At 45.0% G+C, this 14,163-nt stretch overlaps 1 protein-coding gene across 2 annotated transcripts in view; it reads left to right on the forward strand.

Moving 5' to 3' along the window:
* Positions 1-14,163, forward strand: part of Sertad2 (SERTA domain containing 2) — a 113,883-nt gene that overhangs the window by 79,989 nt on the left and 19,731 nt on the right. Inside the window, exon 1 of one of the 2 annotated variants that reach the window (XM_005366454.3) lies at positions 11,426-11,722. The exons of the other annotated variant lie outside the window; for it this stretch is intronic. The gene's annotated coding sequence lies outside the window, so the exon portion shown is untranslated. Of the gene's footprint in view, positions 1-11,425; positions 11,723-14,163 lie in introns of those variants that run through there. 2 annotated transcript variants of the gene reach the window in all.

Here is a 14,163-nt window from a genome sequence, read left to right on the forward strand (position 1 = left end):
TAGGTAGGTAGGTAGGTAGATAGATAGATAGATAGATAGATAGATAGATAGATAGATAGATAGATAGATAGATAGATATGCATATATATGTATGTGTGTGTATATATATATGCATATATTCATGTGCTAAGTAAGTTCTTTGGAGTTTTGAGGAGATGATCAGATGGCCTTTAAATTTTGTGAGGAAGTTTGTAGCCCTTCTTGCATGGTAAGAGTTAGCTAGCAATCAGGAAATATGCCCGAGCACAGCTGTGAGTCCTGCTGGACAGCCTTCTCATTAAGACTTTAGGTTATTGTAATGTTGCCATTGAGCTTTGCGGTTGTATGTTTTGAATCAGGGTCTCACTGTGTAACCCGGACCTTGAACTTGGCATCCTCATGTCTCTAATTTTCAGATACTCAGATTACAGACACGTGACACCAGGCTTCTTGCTCAGCCCTTTATTAAGAATATTTATATAATACTATTAAAATATATAAATACACAATAATTAAGTTTTTAGTAAAGGGTAATAGCGTAAAATTAATGAGAATAAATTGCTACTAAATTCATGGGAGATAATAAATATTTACTGTACATATGTCCTATTTTTATTATTTTATGTGTCTGAGTGTTTGCCTGCATGTATAGCTGTGTGTCAGATATGTGCCTGGTACATTTGAAGCTGGAGCTAAAGATGATTGTGAACCATCACATGGATGCTGGGAACTGAACCTGACTCTTCTATGAGAGCAGCAAGTGTTCTTAACCTTGAACCATCTCTAATCCATGTCCAGTAGTTTTTTTAACCGACATTGGATACTGTAGATAAAAATTTCCTCTTAAGTTCTGCTTTGTGGGACTCATGAAGAAGAAAGCAAAGAAAATTTATTTCTTTGACTTAGTAAATTCTGAAACAGTAAATTAGAATTCTTAAATTGTAACACATTTATTTGGTTTTTGATACTTTTAAAAGAAAGAAACTCTCTAGACTCTTTGTGTCGCTCCCCAATTCCATTCCCCTCCTCTCCTCACCAGTGGACAGTGTTTCTATGAACTCTATTATCTGTCGTATAGTTTGTATGGTTCCTACATACGTACTTGTAAACAATAAATAACATGCTTTGAACACTTTCTGTTCTGAAACAGAGTCTTTCTGTATCCCTGGCTGAACTGAACTCCCCCTGTGCACCAGGCTGGCCTTGAACTCCCAGAGACCCACCTGTTTCTACCTTCCCAGTGCTTGGATTAAAGGCATGGACCACCTCTCCTTCTTGTTTTACAGTATCTTATACAAGTGGTAATGTATTGTTATGCCTTACAGCAGCTTTATTGTCTTCAGCTATTTTTGAGATTTGCACATTTGTTGATATGTAATATTAGTTCTTTGAAGCCAGTGCAGTTTTCAGGTACATGGGTTTGTCCTCATCTGGAACTTTGATGTTGTTTCCAGCATTTGCCGTTATAAGCAGCGTACAATTCTTTTCTGTCTGTCTGTCTCCCTGTCTTTTTGTGTGTATCTCTATGGTGATTAAAAACAAATTTCTCTAGACTCTGAATATAGTCCTTCTATGGCCTTCTCAAGAGAATTAATCTCCAATACCATAAGGAATCCATCACGGTCTTGTCCTGTAGTTAAATATTTGCCAACTAGCACTGATTTTATACCTTCCTCTGAAGACCCGAAGGTATGATCCCTAAGTCATCTTCTGTAGGACTTATTTTCCTGTGGAACCCTAGTTAAGAAAGTCTTGTATGTATATAGGCGGGAATGTGCCCTTCAGCGTATTGCTGGATTGTTTCAAATTTTTCTAAAATAAGCATACCCACTTGTGTACTCATTAAAGCTTTGTGAGAGTTTAAAATTTGTGTGTGAGCGCGCTTGTGTGTGCGTGTGCTTGTGTGTGCAGGTTGACACTGGGATGTCTTCAGTCACCTCTCTTTATTTGTGTGTGTTATGCATCTGTGTATGTATGATAACTCGTGTGGGTGCATGTGGGGCACGTGTGGAGACCTGACGTTGAGGATCACTGTCTTCTTGATCACTCTCTAGTCTGTACACCGAGACAGGCCCTCTTACCCAATGCTGAGCTCTCTCTCTACCTTTGAGGGCTGAGATTGTAGGTGACTGTCAGACCTGCTCAGATTTTACATGGGTTCAGAGGACCCAAACTCTGCCCCTCACACTTGGGCAGCAAGTGCTTTATCCACCAGGTCACCTCCCCAGTCCGCCTGCTTTATTGTTGATGTTGTTGTTGTTATTTAGACAGGGTCTCACTATGTAGCTCTAGCTGTCCTGGAATTCACTGTGTAGACCAAGCTGGCCTCAGACTCAGAGATGCACCTGCCTTTGCTGGGATTAAGGAAGTGTGCTACCACCTCTGGCCCCTCCACCTTGTTTTTTGAGAAAAGCCCTCACACTGAACTTGGAACTGTTTTATCTAGATCCGGGGACCCACATGTGTAGAGATTGCTCAGTGCTGGGGCTGCAGAGAGACAGAGGAGGATCTGAACGTAGACCTGTGCTTACCCTCTGGTCCTCTCCTCCATTCTGAGCTTCCGCTTTGTCTTCATCGTTCATTAGATGATGTTTTTACCAATTTAAAAGCTATGACTTTTGTTTATTTTATAATTTGCATATTATTTTACTGTAGTTCCTAACTTTTCAAGTGTTTATTAGACATTCCGTTTCCTGTTTTATCTGTTTTTCTATTGTATTTTTTTAGCTTTTAAAAAGCTAACTCAAGTATTCTTTATGAATTCTAAGTACTTTTGTTGAGTCTGTGCACCTCACATGTTACAATCTTTAGCTTGCTTTAACTTGTTAGTAGTATATTTTGTTCAACAGATCCTTAACTTGGTTGTTTCTTTGTTTTTTGAGACAGGGTTTCAATGTGTAGTCCTGGCTGTCCTGGAGCTTGCTTTATAGGCTGCCTGGAACCCACAGAGATCTGCCTGCCTCTTCTTCCTAAGAGCTGGTGTTAACGGCGTGTGCCTCCACTGCCGGCCATGTACTTAACTTACAATGCAACCAACGTTACTGATGGTTTTCTCTGTGGTTTGTATCTTCTTTTTTGGAGTTCTGTATAAATGACCCAACTAAGGAGATGCTAGTGAAAGGATTTGAGACACGGCACAGCAATGATAGTAGAGAGTGGTTACAGCCAGAGTTGTGGGGGGAGGATGGTGCTGTTGGGGTAAACCTCCAGAAAACACAGTGGGAATCAGCGGACCGATCGAGGGCCACGCAGAAGCAACTGTGTTGGCGGAGAGATGGGTACTGCCAGTTGGGGCCCAACAAAGGCTGCAATGAGGAATACCCAGCCTTTCTCCCTTTGACCCAATCACCTCCTGCTGCTGTCTTTGCTAAATTTCATTGCCAAGCAGTTGGCAAGGCTTCATGGTAAGCAAGTACTCTACCCACTGAACCACATCCCGACACAAAATTGAGTAGAAATTGTTGAAGTGTTTGATGCTAGGTACTAGACTCAAGGCCCCACGTATTAGGCTAGCCCCTTGCCACTATAGTACACCCTCAGGCTGAAAACTGGGGCTTAAATTGGAGTTGCATTTAATGGGTTTAGAGGAACATTAGCATTTCTATAGGGTAAAGTATTCTTGTTCATGAAATGGCATGGGTCTGCATTATGTATCCCTTCGTCTGTGAACTTAGGAATGGCATTTATTATCTTTACTTTTTGTTTCTGGCTACCGTATGCAAGTAGTAATTCTAGAATCTTTATCCCCACAGCTATTAATTTTCATCATTAAAACTAGAAATAAAATGTTCAGCAACTTTAAGGTTATAACAAATTGAAGTGGATATGTAATTAGTTAAATTTTTTTTCTTATCTTCTTTGTAATTTAGGTTTTAATTTCCTTTCCTTAAAAAAGGGTAGAATCTCACTGTGTAGCTCTGGCTGGCCTGGAACCCGGTGTGTAAACCAGGCTGACCTCAAATTCAGAGTCTCTTGACTGCCTCCTGAATGCTGGGATGCAAAGCATGTTACCACCACGCCTGGACTAGGCTTTAATTTCTTAAAGAAGTTATACAGAAATGGAAACGGTGTTGAACGTCCTCCTCCCTCACTCTCTCCTTTGTGCTCAGGTTGAAAGCATGCACCACCATTGCCCTTGGTGTCGCTGAATCCTGGAAGAAAAAGGAAAGAAAACATTAGAGTGTATGCATGTGTGCATGTGTGCATGTGCGTACACGCTCTTAGTGTGTACGCATGTAGGTTCCAGCCAGCAAATTCAGGTCGCCAGGCTTTATGGCAAGTGGCTTTACCTGCTGAGCCATCGCTCTGATCCTCACCCTGTCATTTGTTCAGTGAGCTTTTTTACTTAACCTAGTTTCTTTCTTTTTTGCTTTTTGCTTTTTCGAGACACAGTTTCAGATGTGTCCTCCCTGGTCCAGATGTTAGATAATTTTGAAACTGTCTCCTTCATTCCGGCAGTAGAATATTTTGTTGTTATTGTTTGTTTTATTTTTCTGGTGGTGGCTATCTTAGGAGAGGGTCTCTCTGTATAGCCCAGCCTGGCCTGAGTGTACTATGTAGATGAGGCTGGCCCGCCTCAGATTTACAGAGCTGCACCTACGGCCCCTGTCGGCCCAGTGCTGTACTGAGGAGTGCTGGAATTACCCTGTGAGTGCCTGTGACTGATACTGCACTGGGATGGAGTTCCAGCAGAGGGCTCACCTCATTAGCATACAGGATGCCCTGCCCAGTCCCCAGCAAGACATAAAAATGGGAGGAGCTGTAAATTCCTGATCTTGTGTTTTTCCACAGACAGTCCCATTAAAGTCTTAACCTTTTTAGCCGGGTGGTGGTGGCACACGCCATTAATCCCAGCACTCGGGAGGCAGAGGCAGGTAGAGCTCTGTGAGTTCGAGGCCAGCCTGATCTACAAGAGCTAGTTCCAGGACAGGCTCCAGGCTACTGAGAAACCCTGTCTCAAAGTAGAAATTTTATAGCTGTGGTTTAAAAATTATTTTAATAAAACATTTCATTTTATAAACATCATCATATTCTTCCTCAAAGGGCCTCCTTATTCACAATTAATTTTTGTTTGTTGTTGAATTGTTTGTAATGCTCAGACTGGCCCTAAACTTCTGGGCCCAAGGTCTCCTCCTCCACCAGGTTTCCTGGTGACCGAGACTATGGGTGTGCCCTGGCTTTTATGGATGGTTTGAAGGTGATCCTATATAGTTACTGCAATGGATATGAAAAATATACTATGGGAAATATAGTTTAGTCTAGCTGATCATATAAATGTGCTTGATTTTGAAAATGAGAAGCATCTGGCGTTAGAGTCGTGCTTTTACAAAAATGTATTTTCTACCATCATTTAGACGAGTTTTCTTTGCAGTTAAAATGACTGGTAATTTTTTTTTATTGTATTTTTTATTTTTTTTGTGAAACAGGGTCTAGCTCTGGCTGTCCCATAACTCACTGTGTAGATTAGACTGGTCTAAAATTGGCTACTAATTTATAGTACGTGTTTGGTTACTGGCATTTAATTTTTTTGAGGTTTATTTTTCTTTTATGTGGATGGGTGCCTTGTCTGCACGTGTGTCTATGCATCATGTGCGTTCCTGGTGCCCACCGAGTTGAAAGACAGAAATGGATCATCTGGAACTAGAGTGACCGATGATGGTGGGCCACCATGTGAGTGCTGGGAATTGAACCCAGGTCTTCTTGAAGAGCAGCCAGTGCTGTTAACCACTGTGCCACTTCTCCAGCCCCCACGTCCTATATTTGTTTGTATGGCTTAATTGACACTTTCTTAGAGTAAACAGGTCAGAAAAGTCTTCATACGGAAGTACAGAGCGGTTGAATGATAGCAGTAAATGGTGTTTATTGGTAAAGTCTTTACCCAGATAGAAAGTCTGTACCGGTTAGCTTTCAAGAGTGAACTTTGTAAGGCCAGTTAGCTCTCTTAACTAGGCTTGACTTTAATGGTATAGTACAGAGACACTGAAAAGTAGTTATAGATACAGTATTACTAGTGCTCTGTGGTTATGAAAGTTAAAAAGAACCGCGTAAGTATTTTGATTCTACACACACAGTGGGAATCAGTCATGGTGGCATGGGTCTGTAGTTCCTTATTTGGGAGACCGAGGTAGCAAGAACACATGAGCCTACAAGTTTGAAACTGGGTTGTGTAAAAGATTAGAGCACATTTATGCGTTTATATTTATGAAGGATTAACCCCTTCGTTCCTCCACTCATTCTGCTAGTACCTTCCAAGTACATACTTAGTGACCGCTCCCTCCGCCAGCCTCTGTCTTGGATGGAGGCTGGCAGTGGGGTGATAAGAGTGGCCAGTAGAAGGCACAGTAGAGAAGAGTGAAGGGCTGGTGAGTATGATGATGCGATTTCGTTTTTATCCTGTGCTTCGGCTGTTTATTCTGTGGGTTAAAATAAGGCCAAGGATAGGCAGGGTTGGAGTTTTTGGTAAAAGAAGCAAGAATTATTTTTATCTATATCCTAGTCTCTGGTGGGGTCTAAGTGATATGCAGTTTCTGATATCCACCAGTATCAGGCCATCTCTGAGTGTCTTTGCTTCTCAAGGAGACCTGGAGAGCTGCCGCTGCCCTGTGTGCAGCCCAGCAGTGTGCTGTGGAGACAGGCAAGTGGGTCCAAATGTCTGCTCTTCTCCAGGACTTTGAAACCAGAAGGTGGTTTGAGTCATCGGGACATGAAAAGTTTTGAGGAATATAACTCACTAAAGAGAACACATTATTACCTTTATATTATTTCCATTTAGAAATGTGGACTTGATTTTATATTCTTCTAGACAAGTTGAACAAAGTACAAAGCATTGTATCTCATTTTAGCCCTAGAATTCCTCCACAAGCAAGACTGAAACTTCCCTTTCAGAGAATCCAAGCTCCAAGAAAGGGTTCCAGAAACCAGAGTCTAAGGTGCAGAAGTCCGCTCAGTGCTGCCCAGGGCCGGATTCGGCCTCCCAGTGCTGGGGCCAAGGAGCTAGACCCAGAATTATCTGATATAACCCTGTGCTTGTTTCAGGACCCGTGTTGATCTGAGATCTGTGACACAGTAGATTAAGTCACAGATTGGGCTGGCTTGATGGCTCAGTGGAGAGGTGGGCAAGCCTGTGTCATGTGAGTGTGATCCCTGGATCCCACGGTGAACGGAGAAAACAGACCGCCAGAGTTGTCCTCTGACCTCCGTATGTGGGCCATCGATCTCACACACACACTAAAAATGTTTAAATCCTAGCTCAGTAGTGGAGTTGTGGGTCTGTCAAGAGTCTTCGCCTACCAAGTTAGTTCCTAGGACAAGAGAAGCTGGGGGCCGGCCATTCAACATCCTCTGACATTCCGTGAGAGAGAGCCGGTGTGCGGAGACCAGTAGATAGTACCTGATTGAGAAACAGAAACATTTGGGTCCCCTCCCGCCAAACATTGTCTTTAAGATTGTATTGTGTTAAGATTTAGACACTGTCGGGTTTTTAGGAAAGAAAAAGGCCTAATCGCTGATATAAGAACGAAGTGCCTGTGGCCTGAGCTGGTAGCCATTACATCAATCAGTGACTCCTAGGGAAAGATCCTTAGCTTGGGGCTATAGCTATGCTGTGTGAATGAAGACCGGATGGAGGAACAGGAGAAAGGCCTGACTAGGTAGAAAAGGTGGAAAGAAACCCGCGAAGTAGGTTAGTTTGTCATCAGGCACCGGGGGAGTCTGTGACCCTGCACCATCTGCGTGAGATTAGCGTTTCCTGACCTTACATCCTATGTAAGTCCCCGCGGTCAGGTAAGGGATGTGGCTTCCAGAATTTTATTTTGAAAATCTATCCCATTTTCAGCTATTATGGTAATTCTGTAGTTGGTATCTCATATTTTCCATGAAAAGACACCTAGCCAGCTTGTTCTATACAGTGCTTTAATAATCAAAGCATTTCTTCTTTTTTTTGACATTAAAACCAAGACTAAGAATGTTGATGGATGATTGCTCGTATTTTAGCCTCAAATCTAGAATTAAGTTGAAAGAAAAAAAAAGTTTTGGAAGCCTATCTGTTTTTCAGGCTGGGTAGCTCAGGGATCGAGTGCTTGCCCAGGGTGAGCCCCAGGCCCCGGGTCCCGTTCCCTCCGCACACAAAGCATCAGACATAGATACAAATAACTAAGTAGTCTTTGTTCCAGTTCCTATATCTGACTTGTCCTTAGTTTCCTTGGTCCATGCTAGTGGAGTGATAAAAGCACCTTTCAGTCAGTGCAGCATCGGACAGAGTCTGTAGGACGTATGGCTATAGAACTTCAAGAGAAGCAGGTCTGTAAACTAGTATCCAGGACTTCACCAGGACCCCTCGGCATGAGCTCATGATTTCGCAGGTTTCAAAATTTGCCATTGAAGTCTGTGCTGAGGAAAGGGAGTGAGTGCTTCTCTTCTCCCTAAACAGACGTGTGATAGTTAAATGTGACTGACTAACTTGTTCTCGATGAAGGTTATTTTAAATGAAGCTTTAAAAAAAAATTGATTTTTTTATATACATTGAGGTTCTGCCTGCATATATGTCTGTGTGACGATGCCAGAGCCCCTGAAACTGAAAGTACAGACAGGTGTGAGCTGCCGTGTGGGTGCTGGAAATTGAACCTGAGTCCTTTGGAAGAGCAGTCAGTGCTCTTAACCGCTGAGCCATCACTCCAGTCCCTTAAATGGACTTTTAAAATGTGTAAACCAAAGTTATATGTTCACTTAGAATTTCTTGACCATTTTGTAGGAATAACTAGTATTTTTCTTTAAAACATAAAATCAGGCCAGCCACGGCGTGGCAGTGCACACCTTTAATCCAGCACTTTGGAGGCTGAGTCAGGCGGATCTCTTTCAGTTTGAGGCCAGCCTGGTCTACGTAGTTCCAGGGCCGGCCGGGCTATGTGAATTTTTTTTTTAAAATAGTCATTGCGTATACTTCAGAAGTTCAGGGAAGGGACCTGAAGAGATGGTGCAGCAGTTAAGAGCACTTGTTCCTCTCACAGAGGACTCCAGTTTGGCTCCCAGAACTACCTGGCAGCTCACAGCTGTCTGTACATAACTACAGCTCCAGAGAACCCAACACCCTTTTCTGGCCTCCACAGGACCAGGCATGCACATGGTTCACGGACACACATGCAGTCCTAACAGCCTTACTTGTAAGTTTTTTGTTATTAAGCGCAGGGAGGATCTTCCTTTATCTTTGAATGTCTGGGCTGCGACAGAGATGGCTGTGTTGGCCTCCATGGAACTCAGCTTGTGGAGACGGAGCAGGGAAGAGGTACCTGATGCTGCACCAGACCAGTGGCTGTGTGGCTGCCATTTCACACTTGGGCCAGTTGAGCAAATATGCCAGATTCTAAATCGGGAAGGTGAAAAGGCAACGCCTGCCCTGATAGGCTACTGAGCATTCAAAACCACAGCCCGGGCAGCTCCTCACCCCAGAATCCACCATGGGCTGCTGTCCTCAGAATACAAGCTTTTGCACACAGTGTGGCCACGCAAAGATGTTGTTTTCATCTCTGGCTCTTTTCTTTGGTACAGGACCACTGTATTTGTGAAGCCATTTGCTAAGAAATATCCAAGTGTCACAAAATTCTATGTCTGTTTTCTTTTTTTAACTTCAATTCATGAATAACAGTTTCAATTCATTTTAAATTCAACAGAACTAAATACCTCTGGCCTCCCACAAAGACATCATCACAGGAAGAGAGTATTGCAGCTTCTATTTCAATGGCTGGTTCTTAAAGTGAGCGCTGAAAGTATAAGTGAGTGGGTGGGGAGCGAGCTGTGTGTAGTTATGTTGTCTTCAAAGGCAGAACTCTAGAAATGAAAAATAGCTTGGCTCTCTAGCAAAACGTTTGAAAATTTTATGCCACCTAGGCATAAACCAAACAAGACCTCACAGGGCCTCGTGAGCATACTTTCTGTGGTGCCAGTTTTGAATGCTATTATAATGACTTGCCAAAGAGAGACACAATTGGCTTTTGATATTGGTTATGCCTAATGAAACATCTATCTGTATGAGATTTTGATGATACCAAGGATTCACTAAGAACAACTGATAAAACCTGATGCACATGGTTCCTTTAACATTTTGGCCCACATTATTGCTGTTATTATTTGAGACGGGTTTTCCCTATGTTGTCCTGGCTGGCCTAGAACTGTCTAGAACTGTCTATATATACGAGGCTGGCCGGGAACTAAGAGATCTGCCTGCCTCTGTCTACCTAGTGTAGGAATCCTACACCTGGCATTAACTCATGTTTAATTTTGATAAGAACATCAAATAAATAAATCATTACACAATACTTTGAGCTGGTCTAAATTTGTCTTGATGTTTAAAACCTTTATGTTAGGTCTTAAAGCTTTATTATCCTTAAATACAAGTAGTGTAGTAGACCATTAAACAGCAAAGTAGTCTGAGAAGAAATTATTGATTGGGTGGCAGCCAAAAATTGAAGGTGCCTGAATTACTTTTGTAATATATTTATGCAGAGTATACATGTCATTTTTAAAGCAGCCATAAATGTTCCAGATGAGCTGTCCCTTACCTCTTAGTCCTTTTAAATTCGAACCACTTAGACACATGCATTTCATACTAATACTAAGGATAATGTAAGGTCCCCTGCTAAGTTTGAGTAGTTAAAAACATTAGACCTTTTTTTTTTTTTTAAGGGGAAAGTTAAGGCTATCAGCGTGAAACTTGTGGGCAGAGGACGACGCCTCTAGCTTCCCGTGTTCACCAAGCTTGGTTTCCCTCTGATTGGCCTGCTGGGTCTCCATACAGGATACAATTCTTGTCTGTCCGGCTCCAAAGGTACTACTTGGTGACCCATTTCGACTGTCGAACTTTTTCTGTCGCCAACTCCTGATGGAGCTCTTGACCCCTCCCCCCATTCCGACATCTCCGAGGGCCATTGGTGGACCCTATCCTCCCGCCGACCGGCCCAAGTGGCCGAATAGCTCGGATGCCTGTCATATTTGTGGTCTCGCTCCTCTACGGACTGTGCCCGCGCCGCCGCCTTTGTCACCGCCCGCTCCGTCATCTGCCTGTTTTCCACTGAGTGGGGGTTAGTAGTGGCCCTTCAGCTTGAGCACCCCGGTTTCTTCCTCTCCTATTTCAGCCTATGGCCCACAGAGCTGCCTGCAGAAGCTTGGTGCCCTCCTGCCCCTTCCTGAGCTTTCAACCGGCCGGAATCTGCATTTATGGCACCACCCATGGAGGGCGGGTCCAGGGCGGGGCCTGCGGAGCTGGGGCGGGTCCGGACCATCTGGGGGCGGGGCCCGCGGGGGCCAGGACCTGTGGAGCGGGGGGCGGGGCGGGGCCTGCGGGCTGAGGTGGGAGGGAGGTAGGGTGGGGCCTTGCTGCAGGGGCGGGGCTGTCAGGGCGGGGCCGGCCAGGCGGGGGGCGGGGCCTACGGGGCCTGGCCGGAGCTCGCCGGAGGCTCGCAGGCGGACGTCACTCCTGCACCGCGAGTGCTGGAGCACGAGCCGTGGGTCGCTCGGCCCGGGCGTCCCCTCCGCCCGCCTCCTGCTTCCTCCCGGCTGCCCGCCGCCTCCTCCACCATTGTATAATGTTCCCGACGCGCAGGCAGAGGACGCCGGAGTGATAGCTCCGGCCTCTCCGCGCGCTCCCAGCCACCGTCGGCCCCGTGGCGGGGCGCCCCGCATGGAGCTGGCATAGCTTGAGGGGTGATTGGAAACCCCTCCGATGCGTTAGCTCCGGGCGGACCTGCCTGTGGTGAGTTCCCGGCCGCGCTTGAGGCTCCCCGGGGTTGGGCTCTGGCGGGCGGGGGGCGGTGCTGGGCTGGGCCAGGCGGGAGCCCAAGGCGGAGGAGGCCGGGCTGGGCAGGTTGGGGTGCACCCGCCGGCCGCCTGGAGACCCCGACTGTTACGACCCCGGTCAGGAGCCGGGCGACTGGGCCCGGGAGCTGTTGCCTTTACAGCTGGGTTGTCTGTGCTTGCCTTGGTGGCTGTGGTGCTGAGGACGTGCGAGACTTTTTTTTTTTTTTTTTTTTTTTTAAGATTCTGGTTGCTGGCATGGAGGCTGCTTCACTTTTGAGTTCCGTGTCTGGGTTTGCATCCAACTTGCTATATTGTGTTTTGAGAGTTTCCCGGTGGTTATATGTTAAAACAGCTCTCTTCGCCCTCTTTTCTTCCGTACCCAAGTGAATTGATTTTGGATCCGAATGTATATTAAACTTAACGCCTCCCTGGTTTTTAAATTAGAAATCTACAAGTCATCTTGGTGGTAACCGCCTATGACGGGGCAGAGGGGGGGCGGCGCTGAGGGGAGCCAGCTGTCCCGACGGGTAGACTTTGTACCATTGACACTGGGCACCCTTCAGAGAACCATTGCGTCGGGAGAAAGTACTGAATTGTTCATATTTTTTCTTCACCATAAATTGTCTTAGCTTTAGCAGAAATAGTAGCAACCAATAGAGTTGAGAGTTGAACGTTAAGTTTCACAAAAGGATGTGACGGTCTGTTTTAGAATAACTTTTTGCTTGCAACTAGGTAGTTCCAGGAGTGGAAAGTAGGTTTTTCCAGGCAGCACGGGGAAGAGCAGTGAGCAGAGTAAGACGCTCATCCTCAGAAATAGCAGTTTTTATTTGAGTAGAATCGGTCAAACCTTAGCTGGCCATAAGGGAGTGTCGGTGTTTTCAGGCTTTGTTCTTGAAACATGCTTTTGATTTCCCAATATATGTTAAGTGTTCAGAACCTGTGTAAAGAGCCTGGAAATTGTAGTCACCAGTAGGATTACCAAGGCCCTAACTGTTCAAAGTTGATTTTTGTAATTAGTTTTTGTTACTAACAAGAGTGAGGTGGACCACTTAACCCTGGAGGGCTGCACACCTGAGAGAGAGTCCTGGGCTAGTCTGCTGTGGGGGATGGGGTGTGTGTGTGTGTGTGTGTGTGTGTGTGTGTGTGTGTGTTGCTTACCTCACCCTAGCTGCTACTCCACCCCACCCCTCTAGTTTCACTTTATTTTGATTTGAGGGGGAAGAATAAGATCCCAACTCTGGCATGAGCAAGAATAATTGTGGATCCTTGCTTTCCTGATAGTGTCTCATAAGTTTCTTCATTTAAACATCTATAGAGCTGGCCTGGGTGTGAGGCATACACCTGTGATCACAGCACTGGCGGATCCAAGGGCTAGCCTGGGCTACACGGTGAGCTCCAGGCCAGCGAGTGTTTGTTTTCAGGTCAGGCATGCTTTCAAATAATATCTTTCCTCTGCTAATGGAAATACATCCAGCCATGTGTGCTTTCTACTGAGAAATCTTAGGGAATGGACTTGGCCGCTTGCTCTCCCCCCTCCACCTGTCTCTGTCCCTTGCTCTATTTCAGCAGCTAGGAGGGTCTCAGGTCTGTAGCATCCCCTGTGTGGCAGGAGATGTCCTAGGGGTAGTTTTCTTGTCAGGTAAGTGGCAGGGACTCGCAGGTAACAGCTGCTTAGACCAGCTTCTGGCAGAGAGCGGAGAGATTCAGAAAATCTCACCTAGAAAACACTCCCATTGCTGAATTCTCCTACATAAGAGCTTTTTAAATTAAGGAAGAGAAATACAAGTTTTACCCAGTTACTAAGACTAATTATTAACAATGGCATAGGAAGCAACATATCATTTTCTGTTTTTAAGTCACTTAAATGTATGTGTGGTGGCTGAGATCTTATGGCTGCCACTGCATTAAGCAGCACTCTGATGGTAAGGTAAAAAAGTTCCTGCTTCCAGAATGTCTTGCTTAGAATATGGTAGACTCTAGAACCCGAGAAAGGTGAGAGCCCTAACAAGATTTTTAAAGTTTCTTCTGCTGTGGGTTCTTATTAAAGAACACTAGTAAAAATATGAGTTCTCTTGGTTTGGGGGGTGTTGTTTGTTTGGGGGGTTGTTGTTTTGAGACAGGGTTTCTTCCGTGTAGTCCTGGCTATCCTCTGTAGACCAGGCTGGCCTGAAACTCAGAGATCCGCCTGCCTCTGCCTCTGCCTCTGGAGTGCTGGGATTAAAGGCGTACACCACCATCACCCAGCCAAAGCATGAGTTTTGTTTTAATTTTATTTATATTTTCAAAACGAAGATACTTAGCCAGTATTATCTGCAGAACAGTAAGTATGGTATTCAGAAGGGTGAACTCTAGTGTACTTAGAGAACTTCCTAAACTTAGCAGCTGTGGGGGGGGGGG

Source organism: Microtus ochrogaster, unplaced genomic scaffold (assembly GCF_000317375.1).
Source record: "Microtus ochrogaster isolate Prairie Vole_2 unplaced genomic scaffold, MicOch1.0 UNK9, whole genome shotgun sequence".
In the NCBI taxonomy this organism is placed as follows: domain Eukaryota; kingdom Metazoa; phylum Chordata; class Mammalia; order Rodentia; family Cricetidae; genus Microtus; species Microtus ochrogaster.